The 15,295-nt window shown below is 41.6% G+C and overlaps 1 protein-coding gene across 2 annotated transcripts in view; it reads left to right on the top strand.

Annotated features, from left to right (window-relative positions):
- LOC137106448 (ankyrin repeat and BTB/POZ domain-containing protein 3-A) overlaps positions 1-15,295 on the top strand; it is a 161,403-nt gene that overhangs the window by 103,448 nt on the left and 42,660 nt on the right. The gene's annotated exons all lie outside the window — the stretch shown is intronic.

Here is a 15,295-nt window from a genome sequence, read left to right as displayed (position 1 = left end):
AACACTGGAATGAAGCCAAACTAAAAGTTATCACATTACTTCTCAGGCATAAAGCAAGAAAAAGGTCTGCAAACAGTTTTATCTTCAGAGTGTGTTTGGGCGACAAAAAGGACTTTAAGTATAAATTGTAGTCCAGAATATTTCAACAAATACTTGTAATTGCTTCCTATTTATTTCAATTTGGGAGGAAACACCGATTCTTGACTTTTTTTAAAACTTGAATCTCTTTTCTATTGTACTTGACTGTGCACATAGGGACACATAGTGATGCACAACACGCCATAATGCCTTTGATTTAGCAGCACGTGATATGATATGATGCAGGTACACGGAGCTGTTAACAGCTCTATTAAATTTACACAATGTTATTCACAGCCTGTACTTGAAGATAGAACTTAAATGACCCGTAATCTTCAATAAGTTCGTTTTCTATGCTTTTCTTCCTTCCACATTGAATTCTTGACATTTCTGCGAGTTCTATTAAATATAAAATGACATTAAAATCACATTATATATTCACGTTGAACATTAGCAACTTATTGGCCCTCAGAAGCTAATGTTGTGTGATAAATGCAACAGTGTATAAAAAAAAAAAAAAGCCCAGCATATTATCATAATATGAATGTGGCTGTAATTGTTATGCTCATTAAAACCTGATCTACTCAAGGACGTATTTTCATGTCTATTTGCCACACAGACCCATTAGTGTGAAGGAATGCATGGTGGTCTGAGGCCAGCCCACCACTGCTATTCTACTGTCCCCTCAACCCTCACTTCATCCATCCCCTCTCGCTCACCCCTTGACACTGTGCAGCCAGGAATCGTTCTATTACAGCTGTTCTAACACCTGTTTGTGAAGCTCGCCTAGGGACGTTTAGATCCAAGGTCGCAACCTCAGAGGCTTTTAACCTCACACTTGAAAGGAAGGGCTGCACATTCCTACCCTCTACATCCAGCCTGATGAATGTTTGACCCCACAGCACATTTCACTGTGCACTAGGGATGTATGCAAATAGTATCCCCATCACTGCTTGTGGGGAGACAATGGTGGTTTAGTCTGTGTGTGTTTTAATTTATTAAGCACTAATGTGTAGCAGAGTACCCAGGGTTAAAGGTTCCCCCAGTGTATTTTGCATCCTCACAGCAGGGCAACAACAAAGCGTGGACTTTTTCATCAGCCCACTACCACCAATCCTCAAATATCCTAAGCAGGACTAGAAAACATCAGTCTCAAGTTTTCAAAATGTTGTTTTTTTTTCAACAGCATTTGCTCTCAAATGCTCAAGAGAGGCCAAATATGCTACATGCATCGTAAATACATAGTGCTAATCGTTACTGAAAGCCTTTGCCTTTCATTGCCACTTATTGACTTTATTGAATTTATTGACATCAGAAACTGTTCTTCTGTAAACAACCTTCCGGGTAGAGTGACAGTAGCATTAACTTTAACGTCCCTGTCGGCCTTCGCCAGCTCACTTCTGAGTCTCCTAAAATATAAGGCCCTAAAACCAACAGTTTTCAAAATATGGGTCTAACTTTACATTCAAAGAAAAATGCATTTGCATTATTTACAGCATCTGTGCCATTGTGTTGAACGTCTGGGTGAAAAGTCATATACAACAGCGGAGGGTTGCTCTTAAACACAAAACCAGCTACTCTCAGTTCATAGCTGTCTAAACCATTTGAACTAAAAAAAAAAACATTTACAATAATAACAAAAAAATTCACCATGGCCTGCGAGCTGCTCACTGGACATACAGTGGATTACTACATATAAAAGTAGCATTTTAGATGGACAATAACAGTAACTATTAATACTGTATATCATCTATAATTAGGCTTTTTATTGAGATCTAGTTGGAATATTTTTATGTACTAAATAATATATAAAACTCATTGCTTTCATTTGTTGAAGTCTTTTGGCGTTTGCAGTATCATTAGCAAGGAGACGTGGGAAATCTGTCCGGGGAAATGATCATATACCCACAGAATTAATGAGGTAAAAATAAAAAATTAACCCTTTAAAGGACTGCTCATTAGAACTGGCGAGAGAGAAAACATGATTAACATATGCTATGAAAAAGATGAGCCTTTAGTAACATTATGTAAGAGCTTTTCTTTCGTAGCAAATAAATGATTCTGAACATACACAGCAAGAAATACCCCAGTAACACATACAGCACATAAAAGATAAACACAAACCCTCTCTAATTGCTGGTGGAAATGCAAATGTGCATTATAGTAGAGCAGCTGTCCTGTGTTTTCTGTTTGCTAATGTGAACATATGAGTCAGAAACGTTGTGTGATGAGAAGGGAGGAAGGAGCAGCCCTGGCTGCTGTTTGATTCCTCTTTGATGCACCGTGTGTTTGCCAACCACTGTCGTGCTGCCTCAGCTGGGCTTCGTCACCTCCAGGGTCGACCAGTCGAGCGCTGCCAGCGGTTGACATGTGGCCGCCAACTGTTCGCAGTCATTTAGAGGATTTCGGGCAGATTCCTCTGTGGCTTGGTTTTCTGCCTCATGTTGCATTATGTGAACAGATTGATCTTTAGTGTTCGAATCAATGAATAACATAAGTGAGAGCGCGCTAATCAAGTGTATGGTGATTGCATTACGGGCGCTACTTTTAGCGTTTTCCCCCATCTGTCGTAGCAACAAGCTTAAAACTGAAGATTTGCTAGAACTTGTGCATCTTGTTTCAGACATTTTTACAATACAGAATAGTTCATTTAAGAGGTCTCAGCGGATTAATTCATGCATTTACATATATTTTTCTAGTTGCCAGCATTTGCTAGAACCAACAATGAATCAAACTCCTTAGTTTCTAAGTAACTTTTAAAAGACATCAGTGAGCCAAACTGTTGCACTGGATGTTTCTGCATCTTAAGTGTAGTTTAACTTGGCATATTAATCCGCACCTGAAAATAGTCCTCGACAAACACACTTTGCTCATGTTTGACTGGCATGTGCTACGCTGATTTAGGAGCGTGCTGTATTTAAACTAGGGAGGAAACAAATATACAGTAGCTCCAGCTTTGTGCTCTAAGGGACGACTGCACAAAAATGTGCGAGGACAAGTGAAACTGTGAGCAATTAGGTGGTTTAACCGTGGTTTATGTATTAATATAATCATGACAATTAATAATGAGCAGTCACAGGCAAGCAGACATTTACATGTAGCAGACGGTTACTGAGTCTCCACAAGCACATTACAGAATGTTTTGTTTCATTTTGCAAAATCATTCCTCAAGATCACTGCACGCTGCACTGTCTGCTCGGTGAAATCCATGTATATGTACAGCAGAAGATTTTGGAAACCAGTTTTACATGGCAGTTAGAAATCAGCTTTCCTGAGAAAAAGCTACTGTAACCTGGTTACGTAAGTGCATGACTGAGGCAACTTTCTGATTTGGGAGATCGAGTAAAAACATTCATTTGACTTAAATTGCAACTTTATTGTAAGTACTGCAAATGTTAGTTCCCTTAGAGCTGATAGCAAGTAAAGGACAGATCAGTATTTGTGTTGCAAAACCATCCCATCATCCATTTAGCAGAATTTCTGCAGAACCCAAGGACATCGGTTTCCTTTACATTACAGAAATTAGGTTTGTGACAGATCTAACAAGCAGATTTTCCAAGTGTGTGTAAATGTAGCGCTGGTGGCATTCAGGGATGCAGAGAAGGCTGCCAGTCATCTCAATGGTGTTCTGGGTCATTTACAGTAATTGCTGTAATGTTCTTAATAAGGGTCCTGGTGGCTCAGTTGTACAGCATTGGGTCGGGATGCAGAAGGCCACGGGTTCGTATCCCATCCCCCCTAGGTGTGGCCCTGCCTAGCCACCAAGGGCCACCCCCTGGCACGGTTAAGCCGGGAAGGGTATGAGTCGGCTGAGGTTTCCCGGCATAAAACTCAATGTGTGGAACACGTTCCGCTGTGGTGACCCCTGGAGGGACAAGCCGAAAGCTGTTGCTTTAATGTTCATAAAGAGAAATACTGTGCTAGTGATAATGTAAAAATGCTGTAATGTCATGGCAAAGACTTGGAACAAATCAGTGACAGGAAGCAGAGCTTCACACACTGTGTCCCTATGTAAAGCATTTAGAATCGCTTGATATCAACACATCCAAGTCCTTTAAATTAAAATCAATATTATCCTATTAGCTCCATATCAGGACAATAAACAAGATCACTTGAAAGTAAAGTGGCTGCACGGACCCAGTTGTCAGGGCAATTTCACGCCTGGCTTGTTCAGTAATTAATGGATAATAGAAGAGGCTGTTAAAGAGCAGCATTTATCACTACATTCATTATTTCATTCGCCCGAGGTGGAAAAATAAGTCTTTTATTTCGGAGGTCATCATTATCTCCCTGCTCATCTTACAGAATCGTATTTCGTGTCTTTGTTCAGTGGAGGAGGGCAGATCGCCAGTGGCAGATTTGGGCAGTGGTAGCTCCCAGGAACGTGCACTTTCCCTCATCTGTCATGACACTTTGCCACAAAGTGTTTTCTGCCTGTTTTCCATCACGCGCCACATAGTGTTTGGTGTATAGGGTCTATAGGTGCGGCTGAACTGACATATTGCGACCAGGTGTGACAGAGAGCAGCAACGCCGCTGCCCTGTGGGTCGGAGAGCAGCCACTCGTTAAATAAACAGTGTAATGTAATACAGCGCAGGCCTCTAACAATGGGGCCCTCCATCCCTGAAGCTGGGAGAACAATTCAAAGCATAATCTTTGTTAGAGTTATAGCCTTAAGATGCAGTCTGTTCTTTGTACTTAAAAATATGCTATTCCCACATTGAATTCTTATTCACGGGCTGAGGAAAAGCATTTGGCTGCCAGAACACGGGGTGGCTTTTATTGTGAAAAAGCTACGGGTTAGAAGGAGCATTAAATGAAGAGATGGGCACCGACCACACAGCTCCAACTCCTGCACACGGTGTTCAGAATATACAAGCCAACCGACTAAAGCAGCAGATTTTAGCAGAGGAGCTGCTCATTAGTGATAAAGAGTGCAGTTATTAGCTCAACTGTGATTCACGGTCCATTATTTCTTACCTAAGGCCTTTTTAGTAACTCAAAATAATACGATACTTTCTCCATAATCCAACATAGTGATTCAAAATCATTGACTTTGTAACGCGAAATAAGATACTTTACTTTAGTAACACACACACTAACCGGGAAGAATAATTCATATTAGCAAAGTAATTTGCACATTAAGCCTCCTGTAACTACAGTTTCCTGTTGTGTGGGACACAACCAGTGAAGCTCTGAGGTCTGTACACGTGTTTTTAGTGAAATTACAGCCTTTTGGCTTCACTGTAAACAAACACACCAGTTACTCTTGTATTTGTGTCAAATTGGCTCATCAGTCAGCATTTGCAGCCCCCAGAATTCAGCACCCTACAATAATAAACCACACCTCCTGTTGCCATGGTAACCAGAGATACTGCCAAATTGAATGGGTGACATCCTAAAGGAAAAATGCCCCAAATTGTCCCTTGCTTTGAAATGTATTTTTTTTTTAAATTTCATATTCATAACTAAATAAATAATCACTTTCATCAGGATATATTGATATTTAGCACAGGACGTGTGGACTTTTAACACTCGTGCATCACTCACACTCTATTTCCCCAAGCTGACAATAGCCAGCTTGAATGAGTCATTATGTATTGTGCTGTGCAGAGACAGAGAGGAAAAGTGCTTATTCTTCAGGGCTGAGTGGGTTTCACAAATAGAGGAATCCCTTTCCACCTGCAAAGCTGCAGGAGATGTTACGCTGGCTAGAAAGGGTACAGAAAATTGCACTTGGATCGGCTGTGATTACTCTTTTTTTCCAGGAAGTGACTGCCGCTGAATATTGATGTAGCAGGAGTTTGGCCCGGGTGCTGTTTTAGGACCATATGGTTCAGTTTTCTGAACCCAGGATAAATGATTATTAGAAAGCATAACCTTCCTAATGTACGTCTCCATGAGATTTCATTAATATCATTGCTTTTTAAAGCTGCGACTCAGACTTTCATCCCATCATCTCTGCTCCATTATCCCACAGTCCGTATATGAATACAGCATAATGGGATAGCTTCACACACATGCAGGTCGAGGGAGGTGTTACATTTCATCTCGAGACCGTCCATGCTATTTTCATTTTTCATTATATTAGAGTTAAACTACTTCTCCTACTTCTCCATGCATCATCCGTCCTAATCTCATACAGTCTGACCCATTTCTCAGCATGAGTGATAGAAAGAGAAGATGAGTCAGTCAGACATAATTTCTCTTAACTTGATAAAAACACATTATCTAGTCTGCAAATAGGGTAATGTTCAAACCACGGGCTTAAGGGTTTCATGTGTGTGTTTTTTTTAACAAGTTATGGGCCCATTTGTAACCATTTGACCACTTCAGCTACTGATAATAGTGTCACCCTCATGACCTTTCCAGTGTCTCTCTAATGGACACGTCAAAGCAGGACAGTCCATCAATGTGCTGGAAAAGGTTCCTGCTGTCATTTACGTCTTCTTCACTTTCTCCGTCCTCTCGGTGCCCCTCATGTCTGTCCATCTTAGAGCTGCTGTGGTTTCCAAAAACAATTTTAAAATTGTTGACTGGATTTTAAAGATGCGGCTGGCTCATTCAGTCACTGGAACAGGGTGCAGCCATTTTCCTTATCGGTCTCCCAGCACCTTTAGCAGGACGGTGAGGGCATGCTGATACAAACACGCAGCACACACACCTCTTCCTCTGGCACAAAAGACACACGCTGGAAAATCTTGTGGACTGTTGCTGCACGCTGCAGTAATTATGTGAGGCTGGATTCATTATTGTATAATGGTTTAATGTCCCTTGATACCTGCGCCAGCATCTTGCTCACTCATCACAGCCCAGTGCTGCGAAGATAAATAGAGATGAAATAATAGAATAGAATAATTCAAAAATGTTTAGAATTCAGGCATAGAGGGTCTTTGTTTGTTTGTCTTTGTAAAATTTAATGGCTAAGGTTTCAATAGGATGTTTGGGCAATTTCCCCACCAGGTTTATTTATGGCCCTGCGTGGATTTATCTTTAGTGTCCAGCTTGATTAGTGTTACATATTACAATGTCTTTACTTTGTGGAGTGGGAGAGATCCCACCGAACACTGCACTTAAAAATCCCACTTTATTTACACATACACAACAATAACAATAGTGTGATGTGCAGTAAAACGCTTGCCACAACCTTCCGACAAAACAACTTTATTGTTCGCTCTCACACCGTTCCATACAGGGCAATGCAGTGGTGGAGAGGTTAGCGCTGCTACCTCACAGCTAAAGGGCATCATTTCTGTGTATGTCTCGCTGCGTTGTCCCTGAGACAGACTGGAGATATGTCCATGGGAGAGGCTCCAGTGCCCCCGTAACCCTGAACGGGATAAGTGGTCACAGATGGATGGATGGACCAGTGCACACAGCATCAAAAGCTCTTTTCCTCGGTATGTGTTCACGAACTGGAGTTACTGCATATAAAGCCTCAGAACAAGCTCGATATGAAACATTTAGAACTAGTCACGTATGGGAGCAGTGCTCTCAATGATCCACGAATCCCAGGCAGATGATCAAAACCAGGCCGACATAAATGAGTGAATGTGGCTGACAAGACCATCTGCCAAAGAGCATGTACAGTGTGCTGGCAAAGCAATGAGGGAATGACGAGCAGGTAGGAAGGAGGGCAGGGCAGAGTCAGGTGATCGAGCACAAGGAGAATGTCTGGCGACATCTGAAGGTCTGACAGTTCATTGAAATGTCCACAAAATAAGTGGGACCTGAGGTGTGAAAGTGTGAGTGACAGCCGAGATAGAAACTCACACGGGCTCGTCTGTGTGCCCCCATCCATTCTCATTCTGCATTGACTTTGTTTGCAATCACACCAGCTCCAAAATGTGCCTCTTTTTTCAACACAATTCAAGAACCTTTTGGCCAAAACAAACAGCAGGATAAGTGAGCTGCTACAAAGAGACAGCATGCGTGTGTCCCAGAGAACCTGAACTTGCAACACAGAGCACATAGCCCATCTCACTATGAACACTTACAAGGAAGGCTTCCAACAAGGACACGCGTACCGACTTTGCATTCTTGGCTTTGCCTCTCAGCTTGGTTTTGGTGCAAAAACATTACTCGGCGTTCTCTGTTTGCCTGTAATCCCCCTGACCAAGTTTATAAAGGCTGTTGTACATTTCCAACACACAAAGGAAGAACAAGGACAGACAGTAGATAAAGATCTCAGGAGTTTACTTGCCAACTGAGGATGCATCACATGGCGATTTGGCCAGCAGCTGCGAAGGGGAAAAATGAAGGGCGAGCCAGAGATTCACTTAAAGAATGAGCCACCGTGCTTCAGCTACTGTGCTCTGCCATTTTTACTGGAAACTGAACAGCAGTGTTGCCGAGCTGATTATACAGCATCAAACACAGGACCCCGTTTAAACTCTAAGATGATTTTTTTTGACTCAGGTTTGTTCCACAAGGACACAAACACACCGGCTGAGGACTCTTGAATTTAATAACACCAACTAGCGGGTGTTGGAGATTAAGTGGGGATTACTTTGTTTCCTGTTGATGCGTAAGGTCAGCGGCTTCACTTTGAGCATCTTGTCAATGCGGACATTCGATCATGCCGTTGCTATGTTATCGTTTCTCCCAAGAGTTGGATTCTAATTAAAATCCTTAGAATGTGTTGCACTTCCGATGAGCCAGATGTGCGTGTGTGTGTGTGTGTGTGTGTGTGATACTGCAGCAGCATGCCTACAGTAAGTGTTGGAGTGTGCGACACCTCTCTGGAGGGGCTCAACACCCACAGGCAGATGTTCGTCATTAATAATTATTACCCATCAGCCTGTCGTGCAGGAGCTGAGGAGAGTCGAGTCGGGCTCTCTCAGCTCCTCCACTGCCTTTAGTGGCTCAGGGACAAGCTGAAGTTTGACGTCCACTTTGCACTCAAGTCCTACCGCAATAAGACAGACATTACGCCATAGATTGTGCCTCAGCAGCAGCGCTGCGGAGAGATAATGCAGACTCAGTAATTGACTGTTTTGGAGGAGAAGGCTAATGGAAGTTTTGAGGTAATAAGGCGGTGAATTAAACAGACTGCTGTTAGTTTTCACCTCAGTGTTTCCACAAAATAAAGAAAAGACGGGACAGCTGTTTGGAGACAAATACCGGCAGCTGTTTGCAGCACTGCTTTGATAAAAAAGGGGCCTAATGGCCGTCGGTATTTTGGCTGAACATCAAGGAGTATTTTATTCTCCAAACCCGTCCAGCGCCAGTTTGTCATTGGCTCATCACTCAATTACGATAAGAAGGTTTTAGACCTTACACACTGGATTATTATCCCAAGGTCACATTGGTGCTGAATATTTGAAAACGTAGTACTGTATAAGAGGTGGTTAAGGTATTATTTCATTTCTGAGTCAACATGCAGACTGATTGCATACATGGATGTGAACATAGTGCCTTTTTTTCTGAAATTGGACCAAGGACAAGAGTGGGGGGATGCAGAGAGGATGAGGGGTTAGCACTGTCACCTTGCAGCAAGAAAAAAAAAATTCCTTTCTGCTCTTTCTCGCACTTGCATCTTGTGAAATGTGAACACTTTTCCGATAGGACGTCGCTTTGATGTTTCCTCCTTGACTTAGATTCTTGCGGCCTTGTCCCTCACTTGTAAGTCGCTTTGGATAAAAGCGTCTGCTAAACGACTAAATGTAAATGTAAGAAGTTTGCATATTCTCCCCGTCCTTGCGTGGGTTTACTCCCAAGACGTGTTTCTAAGGTTAATTGGCTCCAGTCCCCCCACATCTCCTAATGGGACAAGCAGTTATGACAACGGGTGATTGGACAAGAGTCAATGAAGGAATTAGCTTTATGATAGTCAAATTCCTGTGTTAAGTGACCTCAAAGTTAGCTATTAAGGAAATATTTATACACACAGACCTTGTCCCCTGCATGCCCCTACATTGGCTCAATGATGCAGATGAATGGAATGATGCTGCCGTGTGATCCGGCATCTGACTGGCTGTTCAGTAAGGCAGCGTGCTGCAGCACAAACCCTTTAAAACTGCACCACAGCACTCACAGTTGGAATGGGTTTAACACTTTGACACGGCCAATTTAGTGCTTAGTAAAGTTAGCTGGCCAGCATGCTAAAAGAAAATGGCAAATATACCTTATATAAATTACTGAATATTACTTTTGGTGAAACTTTACATAGTATATTTTTTAGTAACGCAGACAACGATCCCTCATAAGTTTAATAATATCAATACGAGGGAATTTATACAGTAACATGTTACTGCATTTATAAACTATGTAAAAGTATTTAATGTAGTCTAGACCAACTGAACCTCCTCATGCATCTCGTCTGTTCATTTAGTTCGTGCAAACCTCCTTCAGTGGGTGACAACGAGTTTCTATAAGAGAATCACTTTTTGTCTCTGCAGAAGTGCGAACACCTCCCCGCAGCAGGAAGGTGCGGAGCAGTAAAAGTTGGAGCTGAGTAGAAACAGCATCTTTGGAGGAACTAAAGTGGCTTGTAGTTGGTTCGGTCTATGTGGTGGAGGATGTGTAGAGCGTGTAAACTGTGTTTCAGACGAAGCGGATTGGGACAAAGCATGAATAGGTGGGTTTTTAGCTGCTAAGTTAGTTGCCCAGGTGCTAGTTCCATGTTGAAGCAGGTTAACTTCAGTACAGAAGCCGAGAACGGCCATGGATGCTATTGTATTTTTGTGGCATGGTTAGCCTGAGCGAGAGCACTAAAAAGCAAGAGAAACGTCATACATAGACATGTGTCTTTATTATTTACTACCTCCATAGTTTCCCACATTAAATTAGCTGCTGCTGCCCTGCACTGCACACACGCTCACAAATTTGTCTTTACAAAATGTACTTCTGATTTGATTCGTTGCTCTGTTTTAGTAAACAGCAGGGTTAGTAGTTTCCAGCCGTACTGTAATTGTGAAGCTTATCTAAAAAAAAAGGGGGGGGGAGGAAAGCTAAGCCTTTAACTGAAATAAGAATGGCGCAGTACTTTCAAAGCACATTTGATACAGTGAATAATCAAGACCACACATAAGAAAGTTATTTATAATACAGTGCAGTAATCTGCAGTGGCGCTTCTGCAGATCTCCACAGAAGAGCCATTAAAGTCCCTAAAAGAGCCATTAGACAGAATAAAGTGGAATCCATTTAGGAGTCCCCTCCTGTGAGTTGCAGAAAAGATGATGACAATAGAACAAAAGGGAGAGCAAGTCTAATCTCCTGCTTCATTTCCACCACAGACTGGAAATATCTAAAATAACTAAGATAACATGATGAGTCCAATTGAAGCAATGGTTCAAAACCCCCCTTTTAGATTGAGAGGACTGCCCCTAAGTTTCATAATAGTTTTTATTAAACAGTTTAAATATAGAAATCCCTGGCACCTTCTTAAGCCATCACAGTTTGTTTTAGTGGAGTCATTTCAATGCTGTTGCTCAGAGCCATCAGTCTACACGTGGACAGGAGGTAGAGCCTTCTGTGGGCCACATATACTTAACTAGGTAGTCTAACTCCTCATCTTCAGTGATGAAGATGAGAATTATCAAAAAAAAAAAGACATCCAGCCAGCTAGAACATAGCAAAGTTAGTCTTTTTAGAAACAGGATGATCATTTGTAAATCTAAATTAAACATTTGAGTGAATTATTGTGTGCCCCCTTCGAAGGACCCTGGGGTAAAGCAGATGGGAAAACAGATGGTGACATGCTGCTGTTGCAGTGTTGTAAGTGCTTGGCTCTAAATATAAACTCTTTTCTTTCTTTTTGTGTGTGCAATGGCTGGATAGAAAGTGTACATTACCTAAATTCCATTTTATTTATTGCTGGAGTTGTATAAGAAACTACAATATCATACCTTGATTCTACAGAAGCGATGACAAACTTTATAAGAAACCTAGCAAAACGATATCATCCTCATGGATTATCAACTGGTAAAAATCCATGTGTATTTGTGCTTCAGGACTTGCTCCCAGAAATGTGGAACAATTGCAGATGGTTTACTGAAAGCCAGCCTTTTATCAAACCTGCTGGAAAAAGGCTCGGCGCAAAGTTTCGCATTAACTCTGTCTTTTTTGTTACATGTAGTCATCAGTGGACATTTAGTGTTAACACAGATGTTTGGATTAATAAAGGCCTAAAATGTGGAGTTATTTGTGTGGAGATAGTTCGGTTATATTACACGAGGACATTTTCAGCATGAAAAACCTCCATTATATCTCATCTTTGCTATTTTCTCTGGCAGTATTTCTACTTACTCTTTCAGTCATTATTGTGAGAACACCGTATTACATGATATTTTCAGCAGCGGAACAAAACTAGTGCTGCACTGATGCCCGGTGCTTCAGAATGAATGAATCACTGTGCATGGTTTGTAGAGGGGCACTTTATTTGTTCTCCCTTAGGTTTTATTCAGCCCCACCTTTGCAGTTGATGCCCTGCTGCTTTTCTGTGTTGCGATTGCTGAGTTCAGTGTCTATAAAAACAGAATAGAAGATCAGTCAGCGGTGGCCCTGCTCTCTTCCCTCTGCGGAGCCTGATTTCTAGTAGAAAGAACCAGAAAGACACATTTGGATATATTTTTACTCTTTGCGTCATTCATGTTTGGCTTGTTGCCGATTCACATGTTGACCGGCCCTGTGGGTAAACTCCCAGAACTCCAGATAGCAGCTCAGCCTCCGGCTGCATGCAGGATACTATATAAGTGTGAGTTTGCATTATTAAAGCACCAAGCTGAGAGCGTTAAATATGGTTATCTATCCCCATCTATTCAAACACAGGAGGCCATCGCTGATGTTCCTTCACGTGTTCCATATTAAACGTGTCTACTGGTGATTAATTTCCACTTGTGCTAGTATCTGCTAGTTCTATGTTGATGATGACATGTCCTGTAATTGACTGTGATTAATAGTTGCCAAGGAATTGCTAATGTGCCCCCAAGGCAGTGCTGTGAGTCGCTCGTATTACCAAGTGATGATTAAATGTCCCCAGTTTGACCCCTGGGGAGCTGTAGGCCAAGACAGTGTGTCAGAGGACAGCGAAGGAATCTTCCATCTCAGCCCTCCATTAGAGGACACAACAGCTGTCTCGCAGTGATAATCTCGGGTCACATTTTTAGAGGAACTTGGCTCACCTCACTTTGTCTGCTTGAGTTATAGACCTGTTTACTGGCAAAATATAGAATCTTTGTGCTTCATTTAAAATCTAATGGTTAAAATAGAACCTTTTTTTTTCATTAAAAAAACAGAACCAGTTTTTTTCATGTACTGTAGAAAAAACACCTTTGAGGTTAAAAGTGGGGTTAATGTACTGTACATCTCTCTCAATTTAAACTGGCCATGTTTTAGTGTTAATTTAAAAATGGCGATGGCTTGAAATGACTGTAATCTAAAATATGTCATTTATGGTTATAAACTGAATTATACATTATACTTATTAGACATTTTAGCACCTTTCAGCTCAGCTTAGGACCCACGACCTTACTGCTCATGTTCAGTCTCAGTCTTTTTTCAGCTACTTTAAAGCTACACAATGTCACTTTTTTCTTTTTGTTAAAAATATGCTCCCAAACACGTCTCAGTGTGGAGAGGTGCTCTCGGTGTTTCCCATGAGGCCGGACTCACAGGACAGTACTGGCAGCAGTTCTAAGCGTTTTGAGTGATGCTCGCCCTTCTAAGCATTTAAACAGTTTCTTCTCGTGAGTTTTGCAGCTTCTTATTTTGTGATTTATTATTAACCAATACCCGAAGGCCTGTGCAGAGTGTGGTGGAGTGTGGCACTGCGTATGAGAGCAGAGCACAGCGGAGAGAGGGAGGGACTGATTGAAGCAGAGGGGACTATATTTGAGTCTCATGCTTAAGCCTCATATTGTGACTTTATGCAAACAGGCTCTAAAACAACACCAGCTCAGCACTAAACAGCAGACAGACGCATTTAGTGGACACAGTGACGCACAGAGGAGCTATTCCAGATTTACAGTAATGGTGAACTGCTACTAGAGAGTGAATATTAGATTCACCTTCATCATGTGGCCAGAAACACCACTTCAAGTGAATGCTAATGCTGCTCCAAAACTGCTGCCGGGTATGTAAATGAGCAACCCTTGCTATCACATTTCCTAGATCACTCAAAATCGGTTTCATATTAACAACTTGGTTCCGCTGCCCCAGCAGTAAGAAGACCAAGAAATGAGTTTTTGCAGATTTAAACTCTATTTCACTGCTCTAACTGCTTCCCAATCTAAAGAAGTTTATTCATCAATAATTAGAATGACCTTGTGTAGTATAGACATTTAAACCCCACAGATTCGGAGACTAAAATCAAAGGACCATGTACTGATACAACATGAACATTCAACAGTCTGCTGTTCCCAAGTAATTTGTACTGAGCCTGATAAAAGGACACCCAGTGTGGCCGTGCATCTCATCCATCTCATTTTCATTAAACATTCTGCTCTTTTGATGGATATAGGCTTGTTCCTCACCAGAAGGGCTTTGGTGCTGAGCAGCTGCAGGGGATAAGTCGACTGAATTTGCACCTTGAATACCACCACAAGTCCCGCTAACGATTTCCACAGCGTCCTCCCTCTTTCTACCAGTGGAGGAGGAAAACGTCAATAAAACCAACAGAGTTTTGCAAAAATACAAATGCAAATAAGGATCTACATAGCAGCTCCCCCATCGGTCTCTGTGTGTGTGTGTGTGTGTGTGTGTGTGTGTGTGTGTGTGAGTGCGAATGTGTAAATGAGAAGCAGTGTAAAGTACCAATAGGTAGAAAAGTGCTATATAAGGCAGCGCTATACAAAACCATTTACCATTTAGTATAATTCACTAACGATACGGCGCATGTCCCCTGGGTACCGAAGGCTTAAGCAGAAAAATTAAACTTTGCAATACAAGTGGCTATAAGTTTCCCTGTGCATGTCAGACAGCATCTATTAAGCTCTGAGTTCTGCTGATGTTAGTGGCAGCATGCACAAGCATATTTAAAACATGAATAATGCCAATGTCCTGACTAAAATACACCACAGAGACCCAGCAAACAGCACTTGTAAATATAATATTCGTGTCAACTGAATGATGAGAACATAGAATTTTACAAAACAACTCAAATATGTGCCTCTATTACCAGCTGGCGATATTGGTATTGTGTTACTATAGCCAAAAATAATGTGAAATTTAATTGCTTTACAACACTTATTATCAGACTCATAATTAGTTTTTAAAA

The sequence above is a fragment of the Channa argus genome, chromosome 21, assembly GCF_033026475.1.
Source record: "Channa argus isolate prfri chromosome 21, Channa argus male v1.0, whole genome shotgun sequence".
In the NCBI taxonomy this organism is placed as follows: Eukaryota; Metazoa; Chordata; class Actinopteri; order Anabantiformes; family Channidae; genus Channa; species Channa argus.
Note: the sequence above shows the minus strand (reverse complement) of the source record. Positions and strands in the feature narration are given on the sequence as shown.